We start from the raw sequence: 20,507 nt of genomic DNA on the forward strand, positions 1-20,507 counted from the left end.
TGCTCTATTTGTAGAGTCTGAGGGTTAGAGGGTTAGCAAGTTTTTATTTTCTTGAAAGAGAAGTAGGCAGGCCAATGGGGAATTGCACCACATAAAAGCTGGCTGAGGGAATGTGTTTAATCCTTTTTTTTTTTTTTTACTCTATTTTGTAGATCTAGGACTAGTCATGATTTCATAATATTAGAATTAGACATTGCTGATCTCTTGGCAATGCAAGTGTGGTCTAGATTAAGCTGGACCATGCAATCCCATTTGTGTCAAATCAGAGGATGCAAATAAATCAGGAGTTTATGCTGATGTCAGGATTTTTCTTGCCAGTGCCATACAACTGTAGGAGGACAGATCATACTAGATCTAGCAAAAAGTTAGTCACAGAAAGACAAGACATGCTGTGAGCCTGAAGCTACAAAGTTAACCTGCAAAAAAGTTTAAGTGGAAGTTGACAAAATGAGTTCATAGGGAGAGATTGGTGCTTTTTATCAGTGAGACCATGACATTTTTGACTATTAAGAACCTTAAAACATGACAAATTACTCATCTGCCCGCTGTTTCCCTTGTTTGGGGAAATGAAGATTTTTCTGGAAGAGGAGGGGGGGGTCCCCTCTGGCAACAGGGACCATGCCTGTCTCAGTCTGCAAGGTGACCCATAGAATTTGCTGCTCTGTCAGATGTTTCAATTTGGGAGACACGTTCTCTCTAGCTGACCCTCTCAAAAAGATTACTTCGACAAATTTTTCATTGACCAAATTGTTCAGTGTTTCATGTTTTTGACTTAGGTGTAGATAAAATTTAATAAAAATGATGTATCTGCTTTTACTTTGTTCCATGGTGGAAAATAAAAAATTCATCAAACTTTTCCTCTGAATACTATGCATTGTGATTTGAGCCATTTTATTTATTTTTCCTTCCAATCAATCCCTAGTATTTATTTTCTGATTATCATCGTTTTCAGTGTAGCTTGTTAAAATACAGTCAACTATATCTTCCTATTATTTGTGTAGATAAATTTTAGATTGTTTGCATATATGTGATGAATCACTTGGACAAAATATATTTTGTCCTGGATTAAGTAAACAAATGTGATTTGGAGCCCCTGGAAAATAGGAGATAATGTTCCAACTTTTCAGATGGACACTTACCGTTTTTGTAAGACGTCAACATACTTCTAGAGATTAGCAAACATTTTCACAAAAATGAGGAACAAACCTAATTCTGTACCCCTGGAGCAAACTGATATGTAGATGATGGAATATTAAATGTTAGGAAGCTAGACTCAGCTAAACCGTTTATTTAGAAGTTTTAGAAGTGATGTAAATTGTGCTGGAGATGCTTCAGAAAGGTGTCTTTGCATTATAATTGGATGTCACATAATTGCAGAATGATGGAGATTCTTTTTTAAGGATCACAATTCTCATAGTACCTTGTCAGGACCCTCTTTTCTGATTCGCACATGTTTTGGTCAGGCATAGTAGAAGTTGACTTTCCAGAGAGATTTGTCACAGGCCAGTGAGAGCTGTCTATAGTGTCTTATATTGACAAAGGGACCAACTAACAGTGAACAAAGACCCTGAAGGAGAGGTCTGGGACTTGTTTACATACTGCTCTGCAGGTATTGTCAGCATGTTAGTTGGGACAGTGCAGCCTGAACTGCACAAGGTGATCAGAGATCTGTGATGTACCACAGCTGGATTGCCAAAACATGTAAAGGAGTGCATAAAGATGACCAAGACTGAGCTATTTCTTCTCCTCCCACACCTTTTTAAATTTCAGTTAAATCTGTTCTTACAGCATTAAGGAAACTAAGTATCACTAAATATTTTCTGTTGCCTTTTTCTTGACATTTTGTTCAGATAGAATATTAGCAGCAAAAAACATCAGCTTTTCCTTGGAAAGGGGAACTGCTGAGAACAGCTCTCTTTGTAGCAGAATAGAACCTATGATCCTGATGTTTTTTCATATGCTGTAGAGTCAACTTTGGGATAAGACACTGCATAGGTGTTTAGAAAAAAATGCCCAGTCTTTCTGTAATCTGAATTCAGTATAAATAGTTGCTTCATTTGGATTTCATTCTAGTGTTAGCCTGCCTGAGAGAAAGGTGCATGTACCTAGCAAAGTTGTTGTCAGGGAAGCACTTGAAATTTTGTTAGTAAGAGTTTACGTGATGGGCTGGGAGTGCAGAGAAACTGCCATTTTGATGTTCAACTGGATCCACACAGACCATATAAGTATAAACACTGCTGGTAAGGAACTAAGATTTTTCTCATGCATGATCATTGTATTTGTGAAAACCATTGAAATACAATGCAGTAGAGTTTTCCCAAGAAGGGAGTAGCACCCACTGGTAGACCAATCATTTTGCTCATCTCGGATGTCAGGATATAGTTTTCACTGGCATCTTTTCCATACTGGTGCGTCTATCTCATTTCATTTTCTGTCCCGATAATATAGCAAGTTGGATTGGCACATTCTTGTGGCAGCATTTCTGGAAATGCATAGCACGTCAAGTTTCTCATCTCAGCTTCCAGGAGAAACAAGAATAGAATATACTGTCTTGGATGGCACCGTATGTCAACTGGAATGAGAGAAAAGCAACCTCTCCTTCCCTTTGGCTTAGGGTCCTTAGTTTCTGAGCAGAATGTACATCAGCTTACTTGGGTATTACCTAGGGTATTTGAAGTCAAGAAACGGCAGACAGCCTTGGCAAACAGTAGGGAAAACTGGATTGTTACTGAGCTGCTAAGCCTTCCCAACTTTCCTGAGCGGGTGTCCTACCAGTTCACTGCAGCTGCTTAGTCAGGGCCTTGCAAGCTCCCCCCCTCCCCCCAAGATTCAGCAGAGAAGTTATTCTGCAACCCAATAATTGATCTTCAATAGGGAGAGCCTATTGTGCGGGCCCCAGTAGAAGTTTCCGCCAGCCCCCCCCCCCCGACCCTTAGCAAGCTTAGAAGCCATGTAAGTAATTTCACTGAAAACAGACAAGGTGAAGGAAGTACTCAAACTTATCAACATTAAACAACTGTATAACCCAGGAACACTTACTTGCCAGCATTTGAACTTGAGTCACTTCCAACTTACTTCACAGCGAAGTCGCACCACCAGGGTTTTAGTGGACTGAGAAGGCACCACCAATATAGCTAGCTCATAGAGTCACTAGAACTATTTCACAGAGATGATAGAAAACATGAGGAAAAAGCAGCCTACTGGGGAAACACTGAGTCCATTTCATCACGGCAGAAAACAGAAAAGCATCCCCAGACAACCTGAGCCTCAGACTCCCCTGGGAAGGCTATTCCCCAACAGTCCTCAGGCTTCCTATATAGCAAAGGTCAAATGATCCACACCTGACAGATTTCACTTACAAGGGTGGAGCCAAGAGATCTTGTGGAATGGGCTCCTCTACCTGGCTTCAGTCTTTTAAGGTCAATTGCTCCTTATCACTAATAGAAATAACCTGACAAAGGGCTTAGTGGTTAGAGTTGACCTACTGAATTAACCACAAAAGGTGCACAAGGGTCATATTTCTATTAGTCATTCTGTGAGGAAAATTAGTACAGAGCCTGTTAAATAAATAAATAAATAAAATAAAAAAGAAAAAGACCTTAAAGGCAAAATTGCTATCATAGACTTTCATCTGCCTAGTCACAACAATAAAGAATACAGCAATCAGAATTACTTTTCTTGACATGATTGTTATTTAAATTTGCTTTTCTGAGATCTCTTCTTTACACAGCACTTTTCAAAATCTAGCCCCTTGACCCCTGACTACCCCATTTACTTTGGCTGCGTATAAACTATCACGTATAAATGCCAGGATCTGGATCCTCACCCACTATTCAGGTCAAGGACTGGGCTGAAGGTTTGGGATTTACTTTGGTTCCATGCCTACATTGCTGTTTCCTGGCAGGTCATGGCAAGAAGATTGGCTGGCTTGGGGGAGCTTATGGACAAGCGGCTTTTAGGCTGCAGCCAAAGTGCTCCTCTAGATGTGGAAGTCTGAAGAGGGTTGCAGTCTCCAAGCTCAGATACAACCACGTATTAGCCTGGCACAACCGATTTGTGTGTTCCTTGCACTAGCTGTTCCTTCACCTCCTCTTCAGAGACAAGGACACGCGTCTCTTTCGTGCTCCTTCATTAGTAAACAAACCACCATAGATTAAAGCCTCTTTCTTCAAGTCAGTAAGATACTGGGGTACAAAGATGGTGAAGGGCCTAGAGGGGAAGAAGTATGAGGAGCAGCTGAGGTCACTTGGCCTGCTCAGCCTGGAAAAGAGGACGCTGAGGGGAGACCTCATCGTGGTCTACAGCTTCCTCATGAGGGGGAGTGGAGGGGCAGGCGCCCATCTATTCTCTGTAGTCACCGGCGATAGGCCCTGCGGGAATGGTGTCAAGCTGAGGCAGGGGAGGTTTAGGCGAGACATCAGGAAGAGGTTCTTCACTGAGAGGGTGGTTGCACACTGGAACAGGCTCCCCAGGGAAGCAGTCACTGCACCAAGCCTGTCGGAGTTTAAGAAGCGTTTGGACTGTGCACTTAGTCACTTTTTAATTATCAATTTAGTCTGAAGTTTTTGAAAGGCTGAGTTGAATTCAGGAGGTATAATTGAGGTACCAGAACATGTAATTCCATGGATTTTTTTACAGCACCTCAGTTTGAACAGGCAACTAAATATTATACTGATGTGTACTGCTGATGAAGGTTTTTCAGATATGTTGAGTAGTGTGTGTAAGGACAAGAGGTCCTTTACGAGTCTTAAGAGTTATTGTTCAGAGCCAGAATTGTGGGATAGGTTAGTTTGAACAGACTACTAGAAGTATTCAGAGATCCTTTTTTCTCCATGCAATTCCTTGAACAGTTTTAGTTTACTCTAGTTATGACAACATGAAATTCTCTTTGTAAGTCAGTTCCTCCCTGTTGATGAACAGCCTGTGTTTGGGGAGGCATTTTCCTAATGTTTGTGGTTAATATGGCTGCCACAGAGAAAAAAAATAATCGTGAAGGTTATTTTTTTGAGCTCAGGGTGGAGAATTAGTAAACTATTGTTATTTGATAGTGTGCATTATTAATAACATCAAAATTAGTTTATCTTAAGTTGTAAATGTGTAAAAGAAATTTGTCCATGAAAATTCCTGGAGAGATCCTCACCTTTTGCTTGTGTCACTGATGTGCATGATAAAGGTAAGGAGTGCTGGCTAAAACTTAGCAGGACAAATGAGTCAGGAGCAGGAGCATAGAGAGCTAACAGTTCCTCTGAGAAGACCCTGTCTTTTCTAGTCCTGTATGCAGCTGATAATCATTCGTCAGGGCAAAAAAAAATCACTGCCAAAGCTCTAGGGAGACCAGTCTCTGAGTATATATAGTACAGGGCTCTGCCACTGTCTAAGTTAGATTGGTTCATGTAGGCTACACAACTGGAGGCTGTAGGGTGTTAATATGTAGTACCTTGTTCCTGGCTGGTGTAAATAGCTGTCCTGCTAAATGGAAATGCTAAGAAAGTAGTACTTCTCAGTGCTTAGGAGAGATGGGCAGCTGTCCTGGTTTCAATTAGGACAGTTATTTTTCCTCCTAGTAGCTGGTATGGTGCTATGTTTTGGATTAGGATGAGAAGAGTGCTGATAACATGCTGATGTTTTAATTGCTGGAGAGCAATGCTTACACTATGCCAAGGACTTTTCAGCTCCTCGCTCTGTCCTGCCAGCGGGCAGGCTGGGGGTGCAGCAGGAACTGGGAGGGGACAGACCCAGGACAGCTGACCCAAACTGGCCAAAGGGGTATTCCATACCATCTGATGTCATGCTAAACAATATATAGGGGTGGCTAGCCGGGCTGGGGGGGCCGGCTGCTCGGGGTTGGGCTGGGCATCAGTCAGCGGGTGGTGAGCAATTGCATTGTGCATCACTTGTTTGTACATATTATTATTATTATCATTATTATTTTCTATCTTAATAAACTGTCTTTATCTCAACTCACAGGCTTTACTTTCCCGTTTCTCTTCCCCATCCCAGAGAGGGAGGGGGGAGGGTGAGTGAACGGCTGTGTGGTGTTTAGCTGCCAGCCAGGTTAAACCACAACAGCAGCAGTGGAACACTGTCTCACTGTAGGCTCTTTAGAATCTCATTTGTTAAACTGGGGATCTTTTAGGGCTAGTACCTTAAATATGTTAATCCAAGATCATGTGTAGTTATTTGGAGGGGAGAAGTTGTTCTAATCAGAGGTAGTTGAGTGTTCCTGACAATAGTAACATTGAAGTCTGTGGTTACAAGTTGAAGATCTGTTTTTAAAGATATTTTCCTGTACTTTCAGCATATGATGTAACATTGTTGTCAGTTTATAATTCATTATGCTTAGGAACATTTTTATTAGTTGGCATTATTTTAATACAGAAGGAAGTGAGGAAAAACTCTGGTGCAAACATGGTCTTGTCCTCAGAAGTGACAAGTTATAACTCCAGATCCAAAGAAGTTGTGCTGCCACTTCGCAGGATGACTTTGCTGCTGGGTTAAATTACAGTGGTTTACTTTGGATGGTTGGGTCTCTTAAATGTGCCTCTGGGAATAGAATCCCTAAAAAGTAAGTGGACGGAGATGGTTTTGTTTCTCACCCTGATGATTAATATCCTTCCTCTTTCAGAGAAGGGGTGTGTTCCTCATAGAACAGTGGGCTATGAATTGCGGTCAAGGGTGTGAGTGTCTGAAGAGGTCTGGTTTGCAACCAGCACACCTGGCTTTCTCTGTTAATGGCTTTTCATTTTGCTCACTGTTACTGAAGCTTGCCTGCTACTACGTCTCTCACCCTGTTTCTTGCCAGGGTTCTTGGTCAGGTAAGATGCTTTCTTTTCCAGACATAAAGAAATAGGGTAGGGAAAGGGGAGACTATTGTATTCATTCCAGCATAAGCATGAACTTGATGATACTGGATGGGTGTATATGTCTTGCTGGTTTGAAAACAAAGCATATCACCAGAATTGTCTGGCTGATAAAAGGTATGAAACAGAAGGTAATTCTTTAAATGTCAAGGAACTTTTCCTGTGGCTTAAAGCATTGCATTTGAAAAGGTTAGGACCAGGACAGGAGACCAGAAAGTCGAGAAGAATGTGTACTTCAGTCTGGAAGTGTGCTAATTTCCCTAATTTGAAAACAGTGTTTGTGCATTTCTTATTCCTATATAGATGTTGTTCATTAGGCATTTCTTGAAATGTTTGTCCATTTATTAAAATGACTTCAGGTCAGGTTAGAAAAAAAAATCCTTTCAGCATTGACAAACGAGGTAGCTTTCTCGAGCAGCAGAATGTCAGTGACAGCTAAATGCTATCAGAGTAAGTCTCCATGCTTCCTGGTATTTATTGTCATAAGCTTTTCTTAGAGGAGATACATTGTTTCAGTAGCCTTTTAGTAACCTTTTTCAAAGGGGCTCAAAGGAAGTCTGTGGCAGAACTGCGAGAGGAAATTAAGTTTTCCACACTTGTATGAATTTTGGTATGATCCACTTTGTATGTGATACACATCCACATCTTTCATACTGCCTTGTGTTTCCTTTTTTTATTATGAAATAGTCACATGTTCAAATTATACACTAGGAAGTAGAACTATATTTAATTCAACTGAAATGCTGCATAAGCTGGACAAAAAAGTTTTTCAAACATAATCAGGATTTACAGATACACAGAACTAGCTCAGCCTTTTTTTCTGTACTCAGTACCCTATCATAGGATGCTTGTAGACTGAGCCAAAAGGTCCATCTCCATGGTTTGATTTTCCAGGTTCTTGTTAATGTCAGTAATGCATCTGTTAAATATCTTATGTCTTGCAGACAATTATCTGATTTGTATTTTGATAAACCTGGATAAAGTTGAAATATTGATATGCAAGTTAATTATTTCCAAAGTTGCTTTGCAAAGACAGCCAGCTCTCTCTCAGATACACTGTTGAAATGGAGTATGGATGGAACAGGGAAAGTAGAAGGGACAATGTCATTCTAGTTTCATGTGCAGTTTGGAATTATAGGATGATTTTTAAATGTGAATGTATGTTACAGGAAAGTGTGTTCACTTCAAGACTCAAGTAGCTTAAATTGTGTAAACCTAGCAAATGAACTAAGATGATGGATGCTATTTATGTGCTTGAAATCATGGGGATAGGACAATGCTGAGTTCTGTAGTATTCCCAGCAGCAACACTCATGGCAGAGTTGGCAGCTATGAGTCAGGATTGGCTCATAAGCTCTTGACAGAACATCTTACTGTACATTGACCATACATTTCATGTTACAGGGAATGATTTGGTAAGTTGACTATTGCATTTTGTGGCTCTGAACATTCCAAACTTCTGTGTTTCCCACAGAAAGAGATGCTATGGTATGATTTCCAGCCCACTGTTTAAGGGAAAGGAAAGGACTGCTTGCAAGTTCATGGTTCTCTTCACCTTCACCACCTGTGGAAAACACAAATGGCAAACAAACCCCCTGCCACCCTCCCCTCCACCCCCCCCCCCCCCCACCACCACCACACACACTCACCAGCTGTATTCAAATGGAATCCCAGTTGGAAGAAAGCTGAGATGCAGGAATTCGGTTTTAAATAATAGATATAATTGCCCATAAGGGTTCAAATTAAAACGGAGGCCCTTTTTAGTTTGCATACTTGACATAGGCAGATGGAAATCGCATTGAATGTAACTGCATATTTATGCAAGTTGGGAAACATACTTTCTTAAGGAAGTGAGAGTCAGAGAGGCTGCACTGTAAAAATGCCATGTGGTCTAACATTGGTCAGCTAATAATGTACTTTAATAAGAGCTGCTGCAGGCAGATAAAATTCTCTTCTCCATGAATTTCTGACTTGTTATGCTAGGAAGGGAAAAGGAGAAACATGGAACTTGAACTCTCTTTATGACTTTGAACTTGAGCCCTTTCTGTCTAGAAAATTGTTAAAGGAAAAAATCTTCTACTAGGGCAAAGAAAATCGCTTATAAATTTGCCTAATAAAATGCAAATAGTGGCATTACTCTCTAGGCATATTGTTTGTACTTTGAGGAAGAGTTTGAAATAGCAAGTTTGCAAAACAGAACTGCAATTTAGAGAGTTCATATTTAAGTAGCCTAAAATTTGACCTGTATCTTGTGGATACAGCTAAAGCGGTGTATTGTTTTGAACACTAAAGTTTTGTGCATTTTTTTAAGTCTAACTGACCAGTCTTCCTAACAAAACAAGATTTTTTTTAAGGTTCTCTGAAGCTGAGGAATTTATAAGTAGAGACTACTTGTGAAAATGTTTTCATTCATCCCTAAATGTGACACAATTATTTAAACTTCAATTTATTTTGACTCCAAATTGTTCTTATCTATACTGTGCCCCTCATGAGTTCTACCATTTAGCTTTCTTTTGCAGAAAGCAAGTCTTTGAATGCTTTTCAATAAAATAAACAAAAAACAACAATACAACAACAACAAAAAAAACCTCTATTGCTGTTCAGTGTACAAGCCAGGAATTGTGGTTGTTTTTGTTTGTTTGTTTTCTTTACATGTTCCCATGGTTCCCATTTTGTTGCTAATTAAAATCCTAAATGTTTTTGTCACTCATACATTTGGAAACATTTGTTTTACTTATTTTGAAGAATTTATTTTAATACCTTGCTAGAATTACAGTTGAGACACCAGGCCCCTTATCAACTTTTGTAAACAGAGAAGATCCAGCTCTGTCAGAAGGAAAATAGTGAGTGACTGGAACCAGGTCAGTTGATTCCAAAGCCGTGCCATTTGAAAGGAGGCACTGATTTTCATCTGTTATTGCTCTGCAGTTTATGTTTTTATTTAGTTACTGCCTGTATAATTCCTGCTTCAGAGAGTGCAACTAATAATTCTCTTTTACTTTTGAAATAAACAACCTCAGATTAATTGGATAATAAAAGCTTTGCTATGCTTGCATTTTTCTACTTTATATGGTATTGCTGGAAAGGCTGAGAGATAAGCTTAATTTGTTTGGAGATATCTAGAATAATGATTTCAACAATAAGTCCCCAAAGATCAACTATGCATGTCTGCAGTTTTTTTTTTTTAAATATGGTGACCTTTTCCCCTTCAGAGTCAGATTATCTAGAATGAAATAGTTGTAGAAATCAGGAGAAGATAGAAGCACTGGTGCTTTAGACTGCTTTAATGCAGCATACTTGGTTATTAATAGTCCTGCAGGTTCTTCTGCTTCTATTTGCTGCAGCATGCTGATGGTGACATCAACATGTCAAAATGGGACAGAATGCAGTCGACGGGCTTGTGAGAGCTTGGAGCTTTTGCATATTTACTTTTCCAATGCAGTCAAATTCCTTAAGGAATGGAATGGAAATAAGAGCAGTCTGGCTCTGAACTAAGTATATATCATGTTGTTGCTGTCACAAGCTATTTGCTCTTGTGACAATTCAAAATTTGAATTGAAGACCTCTGTGGAAAATCAGGTTTAAGTCTGGGGACTGCTGAAACACAAAAGTGAGGACTGGACCACAAGACAGTATTTTAAAAATCCCTGTGGTGCTTTTTAAGAAGGTAGGAAAACTAATTTTGACATTCTGGCCAAATTCAAATTTGTTTGATGCTTTGGGCTTTTAGAATATTTCTTCAAACTCTATGATACAAGATGCTGTACTTACGGTGTTAAATAATGCAAAGTACGGATTTGTGGTGTTGGCCTAAGCAAAGGAGCTGTTGTGTTACTCTGTTGTCATCACAGCGGCTGTCAGCATTTTTGGTTTTCTAATGGTTACTTGTTATTATTGCTGTTTGGATGAGCACAACTATGGCTTATCATAGAATCATAGTCAAATAGGATTTCTGATCTCTGTGATTAAACCTTTGTGGTCCTTTCTCAATAAATTAATCACTTGTACTTTTTTCTTACTATTCATTCACATGCTGGTCTGAAAAGTAAAAGCAAGCACATTTCCCAAATGAGCGTGCTGCCTCATGATTAATTACTGCCCGCATTGTGATGTATAGCACTCTGATTGCAGAAGATGCAATATAGTCAAGCTTGGTCTCTCCAACAATAAAGGGGAAGGAAAAATGAAGGTGAATTCACACTTTTCTCCTGTGTATGAATGGAGACCATTTCCTCAGCTAAACTAATGCATGGTGATTTTGCTCAGAGCCAGTTGCAAAAACATCTTGGCTAGAATGCTTAGCAGCACTTGTCCCTGCTGAAAGCAGCTCGTAAGGTGCGGGAAGGAGGTAATGGCACCAGCCACTGCAACACTTCAAATCCTGCCCCACAGGTAACACGCTCACTTAAAACTCAGGGTGTTTTCTAATACTTGGAGCATAAGGAAGCAGCAAGGTAACGCTCTTCTCCTAGCCGCCTCCAAGTTCAAGTAAATATGAGAACTCAGGAGCTGAGGGTGAGAGTCACTGGACTGGAAGCTGAGAAAGCAAATACCCTTATACCTCTTCCCCATTTGTTTTCATATGGATCATTTTAACTCACATCTTAGATTTTACATCATTTGTAAGGTTTTCATGGTAAACATTATCTTCTAGTACATGCATCTTGTATGTACATGGATCACTTAGTGCAGAGTATCTCTGATCTCTGCTTGGATACTAAGGCAGATGCTACAATACAAATAATAATTTATATTGTTGTTCTGTGCTGAGATACAAATCTAAAAGTGTATGTGTGCGAGCTGTTGTGTACTGTATTTCAGTTCAGATACGGAAATGATTCTGGAGCTGAGTCACATAAAAGCAGGTAAAGTTCACACTATCACTGGGAAAAAGAAAATCCTCTAGCAGCAGTTATCTTTACATTTCCAGATGTTTTCTGAATGTGGTGCCTATTCCTTTGGACCAGACATGTACTACATTTGAATGAAGGTGATTCTAGATCTTAAAATTCATATATGTAAAATGAGGGATGCACAGATATTTCTAGATTTTTATGGCTTAGCATTTGTTGGACTTCTGTAAGAGTCCAAGAAAAGCCTAGTTGTTCTTTGGTGTGCTCAAGAGAAAATAATAATGACCACATCAGAAAAAGTTTTCCACTGGCCCTGTTTACATTAAAGAAGCCAAAATTAGGCCACCTTTTGGCAAGTCTTTGGCCACAAAAATTTCTATCTTTTAATAAAATATAGTGCCTCTTTGAGACAAATGGAATCCTTAGAATCCTTTTTGTTTAGGAAAGAGAAATGGGTTTAGAAATAAAGCAGAGAACAGCTTGATCATTTCATATGAAAAGGTAGAGGTTTCAGGCTAGTAGATCTGGAAAACTAAGAGGAATGATGTGACATTTCTACAGACCATTTGGCATGGGTAAAAGGTGTTAATGCATACTGAAGAGCATAATTCCTCACTATAATTGCAATCAAGGCCTCTCTTTGCTAGAGATTAAGTAGAAACAAAATGTGGAGTTCTGCATTCGAACAAGATGGTGCCATGTACCTCTGTAACAATCTTCTTGTGAAGAACACACGTGAAAATAAAGCTGTGTTGCTTCCCAGGCAGACTTAGCCAGGATCCTTTCCTGATGTTTTTTAACAAGTTTGCTCATGGTAGACAGGAAAAAAGGGAAAAGTCCTACACCAAAATGAACATGAAAGGTGAAGTGGCCATGACTAGCACTTCTCTTTTGTTTCAGGTTTTATAAGTACTACACACAACTGTGACATCAGACATACTTTTATGTTTTTTAGCAGTATTAGAGTTCATTGACTGACTATGAACAGTGTTAATTTCTTGTACCTTTCACCCTAAACCAGCATTTCATATTGGGTTTAGGGATCTTTTTGCAAGCACATGCCACATTAGAAAAAAAAATATATGTATATATAAATATATAAATGATGCTACTGATATATATATATATATCAGTAGCATCATTTTACAGACTGTTTATTATCTTTTTGTGGGTTTCATGTCTGGATGAACTGTAGTTTTGTTAGGATAAAATGTGGCTGAAAGATTTAAAAATTTCATATTTATATCTGTATGTGGCATTTTTTAAAAAGTTTCAAGCAGTGATCTCTAGTAGTCCCTAAAGTGATGGGAAAGAAATGTGGAAAGTTTTTAAATGTGCAAGATCAACTGAATTAATAATGTGTGTGTTGAATATGAATTTATGCACATTCTATAATGCCATTACTGAACAAGAAACAATCAATGTGAGGTGTTGGGTGGGAGCAATGTTGCTGCATAGACTTAGAGTTGGGAGACCTTCACTGTACTTGTAGCTTGCGGCTCTGTGACCTTTGGCAGTTGTTTCACTAAGTTCAAACTCTGTTTGGGAGATTCTGCATTCCTTCTTGCCCTTTCTTTGGCCTACTTTGGTTGTAAAGTTTCCCAGCTAGAAACTGTCCCCACCTACACTTTGCATTGACCACATAAAGTATGTTAAACATAGAATTTATTTTTTCTCAGCTTAGTTAATAGCTTAAAATATTCCATTTTTTCAGGTGCAAACACTTGTAGTGTTTAATCCTAAGAGATTTATACAAACAGTAAATAGGAAGTAGTGAATCAGGAGATTTGCGTTCTTCCTGTCCCACTTTGCTCTGATCTTAGATATAGTTCTAAGAAATAAAGGCAGTTCAAGATTCCTAACATACAAGTCACAGTGGAATATGATATGTTGTCCTGGGAAAAGACATCCATGCTATGACACAGTAGTTCTGTGTGTGTAGTCAGCATTTCCTTTGGAATATTTCTTGAGAAATATTTGACATGCAGTTCATATTTCTGCAAAAGACATAATAAATATGCTGATGACTTCCAAGTGGGAACTGCACGCTCCAGTTCTTGTGAGCTGTGTGTGTAATTTTCCCGTTATTGTTTTCTAATACAAGTCTTCAAATTGGCTGCACATGTTCAGTCATTTCAACCCTCCAGTTACTCGATTCCATGAAACATCAGTGCTTAACCCTTTCCCATACCCTTCGGATCAATTATTCTCACCATTAAAGTAACTGTTCAAATGAATATCTTTTGCGTTTCCTATTCAAAAGTCAACATCAGAGGCCTGATTCTGATGCCATGAGAGCTTTGTGTAGGAAGTAAACACAAAGCTACTTAAATAATGTAGCAATGCAAGTTTCATTTATGGTTTTTGTGTTCACACTGTGAGGACAGCCATAAGCAAGTTTTTCTGTTCCATGTCAGAAGAGGCCACTGAACACTGGAAACCAAATCTCACTAAAAAGAACTACTTTTTTTTTTAACCAGAGGAGAGAGTTTTGCTTGAAGGAATTTAATTGGGGAATTCATTAATGTTGTATGCAACATGAATTCGCCTCCTGAAACATGTAACTATCACTGTAGATTGGCTCATCCATATCACTGCAATATGAGTTTATAAAATGTATTAACCTACCTACCTTAATCTTGCCACAAGAGGTAACAGGAGACAAAAGAATAAATTTTGGATTTGATGTCACTGAGGTTTGCTCACTGGACTGAAGTGAACATATGAACTTGCATTTTTCAAACCACATTGATACTTGCTTCCTTCTACTGTCATGTTTCATGTGAATACAGTTAAGCCGGGTTATGCCCCAGGTTCAATCCAGGTTATGTCATTTTCTGTACTAAAAACTTGAATGTTTGAACTGAAGCAAAGTATGCATGGTTATCAGATATCATTTGCAATTAATTCTAGGGTTATACCCATCCACGCTTATGTGAGGTGCTTCTGTGGCAGCACTTAAGATCCAAACTTTCTTCTTCATGAGTGAAGGTTATTCTTCTATAAATTTATCCCAGGGTAGAGATCCCACAATAGAAATGGAAGAATACTGCCTCCGTAATTTCAAGTTAATCTGTTTTAGTAAAAAACACTTGCATGAATGAGATTTAAAGCAATGATACACCAACTACTTATGCCAGAAGTAAAGCATCTCTCACCCACTCCTATACATTCTTTCCATGGCTTATAAAATTACCTTTGTATGAAAAATATCAGGTGAAGTGTCAGGCCACATAAACCTGTAAACATTATTTGCCTCTATTGAATTATGTTCAGATTATGGTGTCAGTAGAACAAGATGTTTGTGAATACAGGCCTGCAGCAGCACACTGTCTTCCTCATCACGCATTTAGGTCATACTCCTCTTCCTTTGGATTGAAATATGATCTGATATCTATACTGTTCTGATACCCAGTCAAATGAAGATGTTGAAAGGAACACCAAGAGGCTTGATTCAAATGTTTTAAAGATAATTGCATCAGAGTTCCTGTGGGTTATATTCGTCTTAATGGTAGTGAATCAACTGATAGTGTTTCCCCAGAGCAGAGGCATAAAGAAATGTCTTAGTAAGACTCATCCTTAAATTTTCTCAGGTCCACAAGACAATGCCTCTGACTGCAATATCCTCCAGATAACAAAGACAGCAAGTAAAGCTATTTGAAGACTACAGCTGAACAGCTAATGGATACTGAGCTCTTTTCTGGTCAGTGGAGTATCCATGAACAGGTTTCTGTGTTTGTCAGTGATGCCTGCCTCATTTAAGCAGTTTAGTCTAATAGAAAATTCACACACTCCCACAGCTCCTATTACTTGCTGCCTAGCTGAAGTCACTGTCTAGCTAAACCATGAAACACTGTTGCTGTCACTTATGAGAAACCCTCCAACAGTTTTTCACCTTCAAGCACTATGGTGAATTCAATGTGTTTTGATACATTCTTTTTTTGACTAAAAGAAAAAAAAGATATGGCAATTATTTTTGCTGTAGTGGTTAGAATTTGTTTTTGTCTTGAAAATCCAGATCTAGATGTCAATGTGAGGTTTGGCCCTCCTTCAGTTTTTGTATGTTTATGAGTGATCCAGGTACTGGTTTTTACTTACTTTTTTTTTTTTTTTTTTTTAATTATTTTTTAAACAGAAGCATAGTATTCACTGGAGACAAAATTAAATTGGTATAAAGATTCCTTAGGTTCTTACAGCTTTTTCCTCTTCCCAGACTCACTCAAGATGTTTTGGCACAAGTTCAGTATTAAATCATTGCCACTCCATACCCTTTCTGGCTGACTGGAGGTTTGCTGTTAGAATTGTAGCATATGTTAAATGGTGAACTTTTGTGTCTGAGCAATGACTGAGGCTGTCAGTCTGGCATGTCATAAAAGAACCTAGGCAATTCTGCCTATGTTAGAATCCCCTTCTCCGCATAAACTGTTCTTGTTTTACTAGCACTGTACTATTTAAAGAAAAGGTAATCTTCATATCACAATATAAAATTATTATGTACAAATATTTTGATTTTTATTTAATAGACCGCGTGATGAATTTATACTTAATTCAAGACCTGACAAAATAACGTAACTTAAGAATACACATGTATTTGCCAAAAACTGTTTAAAACAACAACAACAAAAAACCTTCTTGGTTTGAAGAGTGGAGTTTAAATTGCATAATTAAAGTTGTCTGTGCTGTATTCTTCATCCCTGTGTATGTATGTGTTATGGTGCAATGTTAAATGACCACAGACTGTTTTATTCTTGGCAGTTCTGCTTCAGTGCACTGGATAATTGATGTTCAGGGGTTTATGTACTCAATGAAGCTCTTGGACATGCTGTAGTGAAGAAAGTTGGAATGAGCATGGTGAGTAGGTCAGGAAGTTATGGAACAAAGTATGGTTTTCTGCTGAAGGTGGCTGAATGTTGCTAGTAACGTGCTACAGAACGTGCCGCAAGAGAACAGTTATCCCATATACTCATGTTCAAAAGGATAAGTAAACATACATAATGAGCTCTATCATGCTCATGGTATTTGTTCTCTTTCTTGTTCCTGAGCTGTTTGCATATCCAGCCTGGTGTTGTAGGGTGCCTTTTCTCGTGCTGACTTGTTTGAGGAGCAATAGGTTTGTTTATCAGTTATCAGGATGATGTTCCCTTCTTATCTTAAACTGCTTCCACAGATACCATCAGATTTAGCTACATCTCAACTGTATGTAGTAATTATCCTTTAAATTTTGACTCAAATTTGAGGAGTTCATAGCAGTTAAGTGTGTTCTTGGGGTTCATACAAGTTATAGGTGAATTTGTAATATTTAGACAAATATAATGCTTCCTTATCTTGAGGAGATCTGTCTTCAGTGGTACCTGTTGGTGCTCCTTATATATGTGAGGCTTGGCTGAAGACAGCACAGTCTGCTCTTGTTTTGGCCGAAGTTCTGGAGTTCCTTTTTCTTGTCTTCTCTAACTCTCTTCAGACTCCATTAGGCTATAACATATGCTGACATCTTTGTCGAGAGGAAGAAGAACCAATCCATCCTTATTGCTAAGCAAAGTAGTAGTACATTTTGTTGGCCAGCACTGAGAGAACTCAGGACTCAGTATGGTATATTCCAATTCTAAAGCCTAGATACTGGCGGCCGTTCACCACCAGTCTTTTGGACTCATTTAGACCCAAACAGGAAATGTTAACTTGCCATTCTTGGTCTTGAAGTTTTCTTTGTGCTGTGGAGAGAAAAATCTGATGCGCTCAGCTAAGTGTTTTATTTGCTATGGGAATTTGCTTTGCTTAATGCAGTTTTTAAGACCTGTTCGTTCATTCAGAGGTCAAGGAACATTTATGTAAGAGAGTCTTCAATAACATTCCTTCAGCTTGGCAAGATGAAAAAACATAGTGCCAATTTTTCTCCTCTTTTGAGTATTAAATCTTTGCATGGATCCTTGTGACTTTGAACCAAACAGTGAAGTTGCTTTTAAAATCTGAAGATAGCATCATGCAAGGCAGGGACATGCATTACGTATTAGGTTAATTGATTTTCCCCTACCTGCCTATTAAGAAGGGTTAACCCCAAACCCAGCACTATCTAATAACTTTCAATTGAAATAATATACAAAGGTAAGATTTGTCTGAGCTTGCTTAAGTCCAGCTATCTGTTATGACTTTTCATGCATCTAAACATTCTGGAGATAGCAGATGTGAGGGAAGGCACTGGATTCTCTGTGTCTAGCTGCTTCTCTTCACCGAAGAATCATTATTATTTTGGTGTTTTCCGTATTTAGCTCACATTTCCCATCTATACAAATGCTCAAAGCATATGCCTCTTCTCAGGTCCACAAAAAGAACCCACTCTTGGGTAAATTCCATATTAAAAGCCTCAGGTTAGGAAACATGAAATTAATTCTTCCCTAGACAGGAAGGCTCTTCTGCCATATGCTGCACGGTGGGTTGAGGGGTGATTTAACTGAGTTGCCTTATATGACTTTTCAAGAAATAGACTAAGTAAATGTCTCTCCATGGAGTCTTTTTATACATCAAATGCTCTTCCTCACTCTTCCATATGCAGTTATTCATATTGATTGCACAGAACTCGTGTTTTTCGAAAAGCTGAAGGAGGAGGAGAATTAGGCACACATTGTTGAGAAGCAGGAAGAGATCCCTATCCTCCTCATTTGCTGCTAGTTACCAGAAAGATTTCAGATATAGTAAAAGCTTGTGAAAGAAAGCTACTCTTAATTTTCTTTTCCTCCTATTTGCTTTTTCCCTTGGGTGAGAATTGTATTGGTAGTTTTATTATCCCATTGTCCTGACAAATCCTGTGCTTTCCAAATGTGAACTGTGGGTTTTTAAATCAAAAAAAAAAAAGAGAAAAAGAAAAAAAAAAAAAAAGAAAAGTGTTTCTCATTATGGAATGGTGTGCCTGAGGCACAGTTGCTTATAAGTTCTGTGTTTTGTTGTTGTTGTTGTTTTGTTTTGTTTTTTAATCTTTTTGTTTATTTCTTTTTGATGCTGGGTTTTTAACCTAATAGTAAGCCAGTGCCAGTATGCAAGCGCCTAGTTACACACATAGCTTGTGGGGCAAATATTGCCAGAAAACTTACAAGCTTAACTTACAGCCAGAACTACCCTGTTACCTGGATTGAAACCCAGAAAGCCAGCTCTGACACAAACTTTGATTTCAGCTGGAAGGGTTACACCCTCTGGCTTAGTCTATGCAGTTAAATAAAAAGAGCCAGGTACTTCCCTCTGGCTCAGAGGCTGGATATTACAGCTTAGTTTAGCTTGTAGCTAAGCTTTTCTTCCCCATAGAGGATGGTTGCATCAAAACTGCCTTGTTAGGGTTGGTTTCCTGAACCTTGCTGGGGCATTGTTCATGTAACATTTTCTTGCCAAAGTCTGCAGATGCATGGGCATCACTCTCATTTCAGTAGCATTTCAGTTGCTTTTTGTTTGTTAGTTTCTTTCCCATGGCTGGTCAAAGTCAGATCGGGATTTCAAACAACAGGCAGAGATTTAGCTGATTTTTCATTTCCCTTACTGCTGCTTTTCAAACCAGTGATGATGTGTGCAAGTGACACACAGCAAAAGAGATCAAGAGTTATGAATGCGCATTCATACCCAAGGCAGAAGATGTGTCTAAGGAAAAAAGTCATGATATTAGACTTGAGCAGCCACAGCCAGCTGTGCTTAAGAGCACAAACTTCCAGAGACAGTGGTATTGCTACAGAGGCCTCTGACATTCACTTCTCATCAAGTCCACGTTAGGATTTCAGTCCTCAGGGTCAGCACTAACAGTTTACAAACTTGCAGTGATTTTTCTGAAAAATATTTTCTGACAAGCTCGCAGGGACTGTTTGCTTCATTTTCCCTGGTGCTTAGGTTTGTAGCGTGTAGATGTTTTGCAGTCCTTTATCCTAGCTACCCTTTTGATTTGCTTTTTTGTCATTTTTGTATGAATGTTAAACCTTTTAGCTGTAAGAGTTTAACCCTTGTATTATGTAGTTGTCTATCTTTTTTTTTTTTTTCTTTTTCTTTTTTAAGAGAAAAAAGAAGAAAAGAAGAAGATAGCAGGTAGTGTGTATTTGTGTGAGAAGGCCTAGGTAGTGGGAGAAGTTGTAAAGCTCTGAAAAAATCCATGTTGACCTTGAAATGTTTGGCCATTTTTTATCTTATTACAGTTCCTGCTGTTATACCTGGGATTAATTAATTTCATCATTAGTTACATCTGACTGCTCAGGCAAACGTATCAGTTAGTTGAACATTCTGACGTTCTTGTGAGAAGGGGTGTCGCTATTTTTAATAGTACTTTCCAGGGGGTGGCTAAATTTTATCTCTGCCAGGAAAAACATGTTTTGGCATTAAATGAGGGTTAAAAATACCAGTGTACTAAGCAAATCTAGTGCCTGAATACACGCTTATAGATAAACACACACTCCCATATCAATGGTTTCCTTTGCTTCTTACCTCCTTTTGCAATTATAGAGTATTCGTTCATAGTTTACATGTTTCCAGACCTACTGATGGCTGCTTGTGTTTCATGTAAATGTACCTTTTACACACAAGAATGGCAGCAAATCTTTTTCCACTGTGTTGTGTTAAAAGCCAAGCATTTCCATTTTGAAGAAAGGCACTGTTTTATGCTGCAGCTCTGCATTACTGTAGGAATGAGCAAACTCTGGAAATAGATGTTTTGCAAATATTTTGTAGTGCTTTGCAGTTTCACGTATAACTAGAATACATGAATGTGACTCCCATTGTAATCCAAACCCACAGGCACAGACCTCAAGCTGGTACAAACTGGGAGAGCTGTCTTT

General features: G+C 38.7%; 1 long non-coding RNA gene across 1 annotated transcript; it reads right to left on the bottom strand.

Moving 5' to 3' along the window:
- Positions 1–4,010: 4,010 nt before the first annotated feature.
- LOC118165953 lies at positions 4,011–18,875 on the bottom strand. The gene is made up of 3 exons (XR_004750292.1): positions 18,865–18,875; positions 8,462–8,467; positions 4,011–4,184 (listed from the first exon to the last, which is right to left on the bottom strand). It is a non-coding gene; the product is annotated as an uncharacterized LOC118165953 (long non-coding RNA).
- Positions 18,876–20,507: the final 1,632 nt, after the last annotated feature.

This window comes from Oxyura jamaicensis, chromosome 4, assembly GCF_011077185.1.
Source record: "Oxyura jamaicensis isolate SHBP4307 breed ruddy duck chromosome 4, BPBGC_Ojam_1.0, whole genome shotgun sequence".
Classification (NCBI taxonomy): domain Eukaryota; kingdom Metazoa; phylum Chordata; class Aves; order Anseriformes; family Anatidae; genus Oxyura; species Oxyura jamaicensis.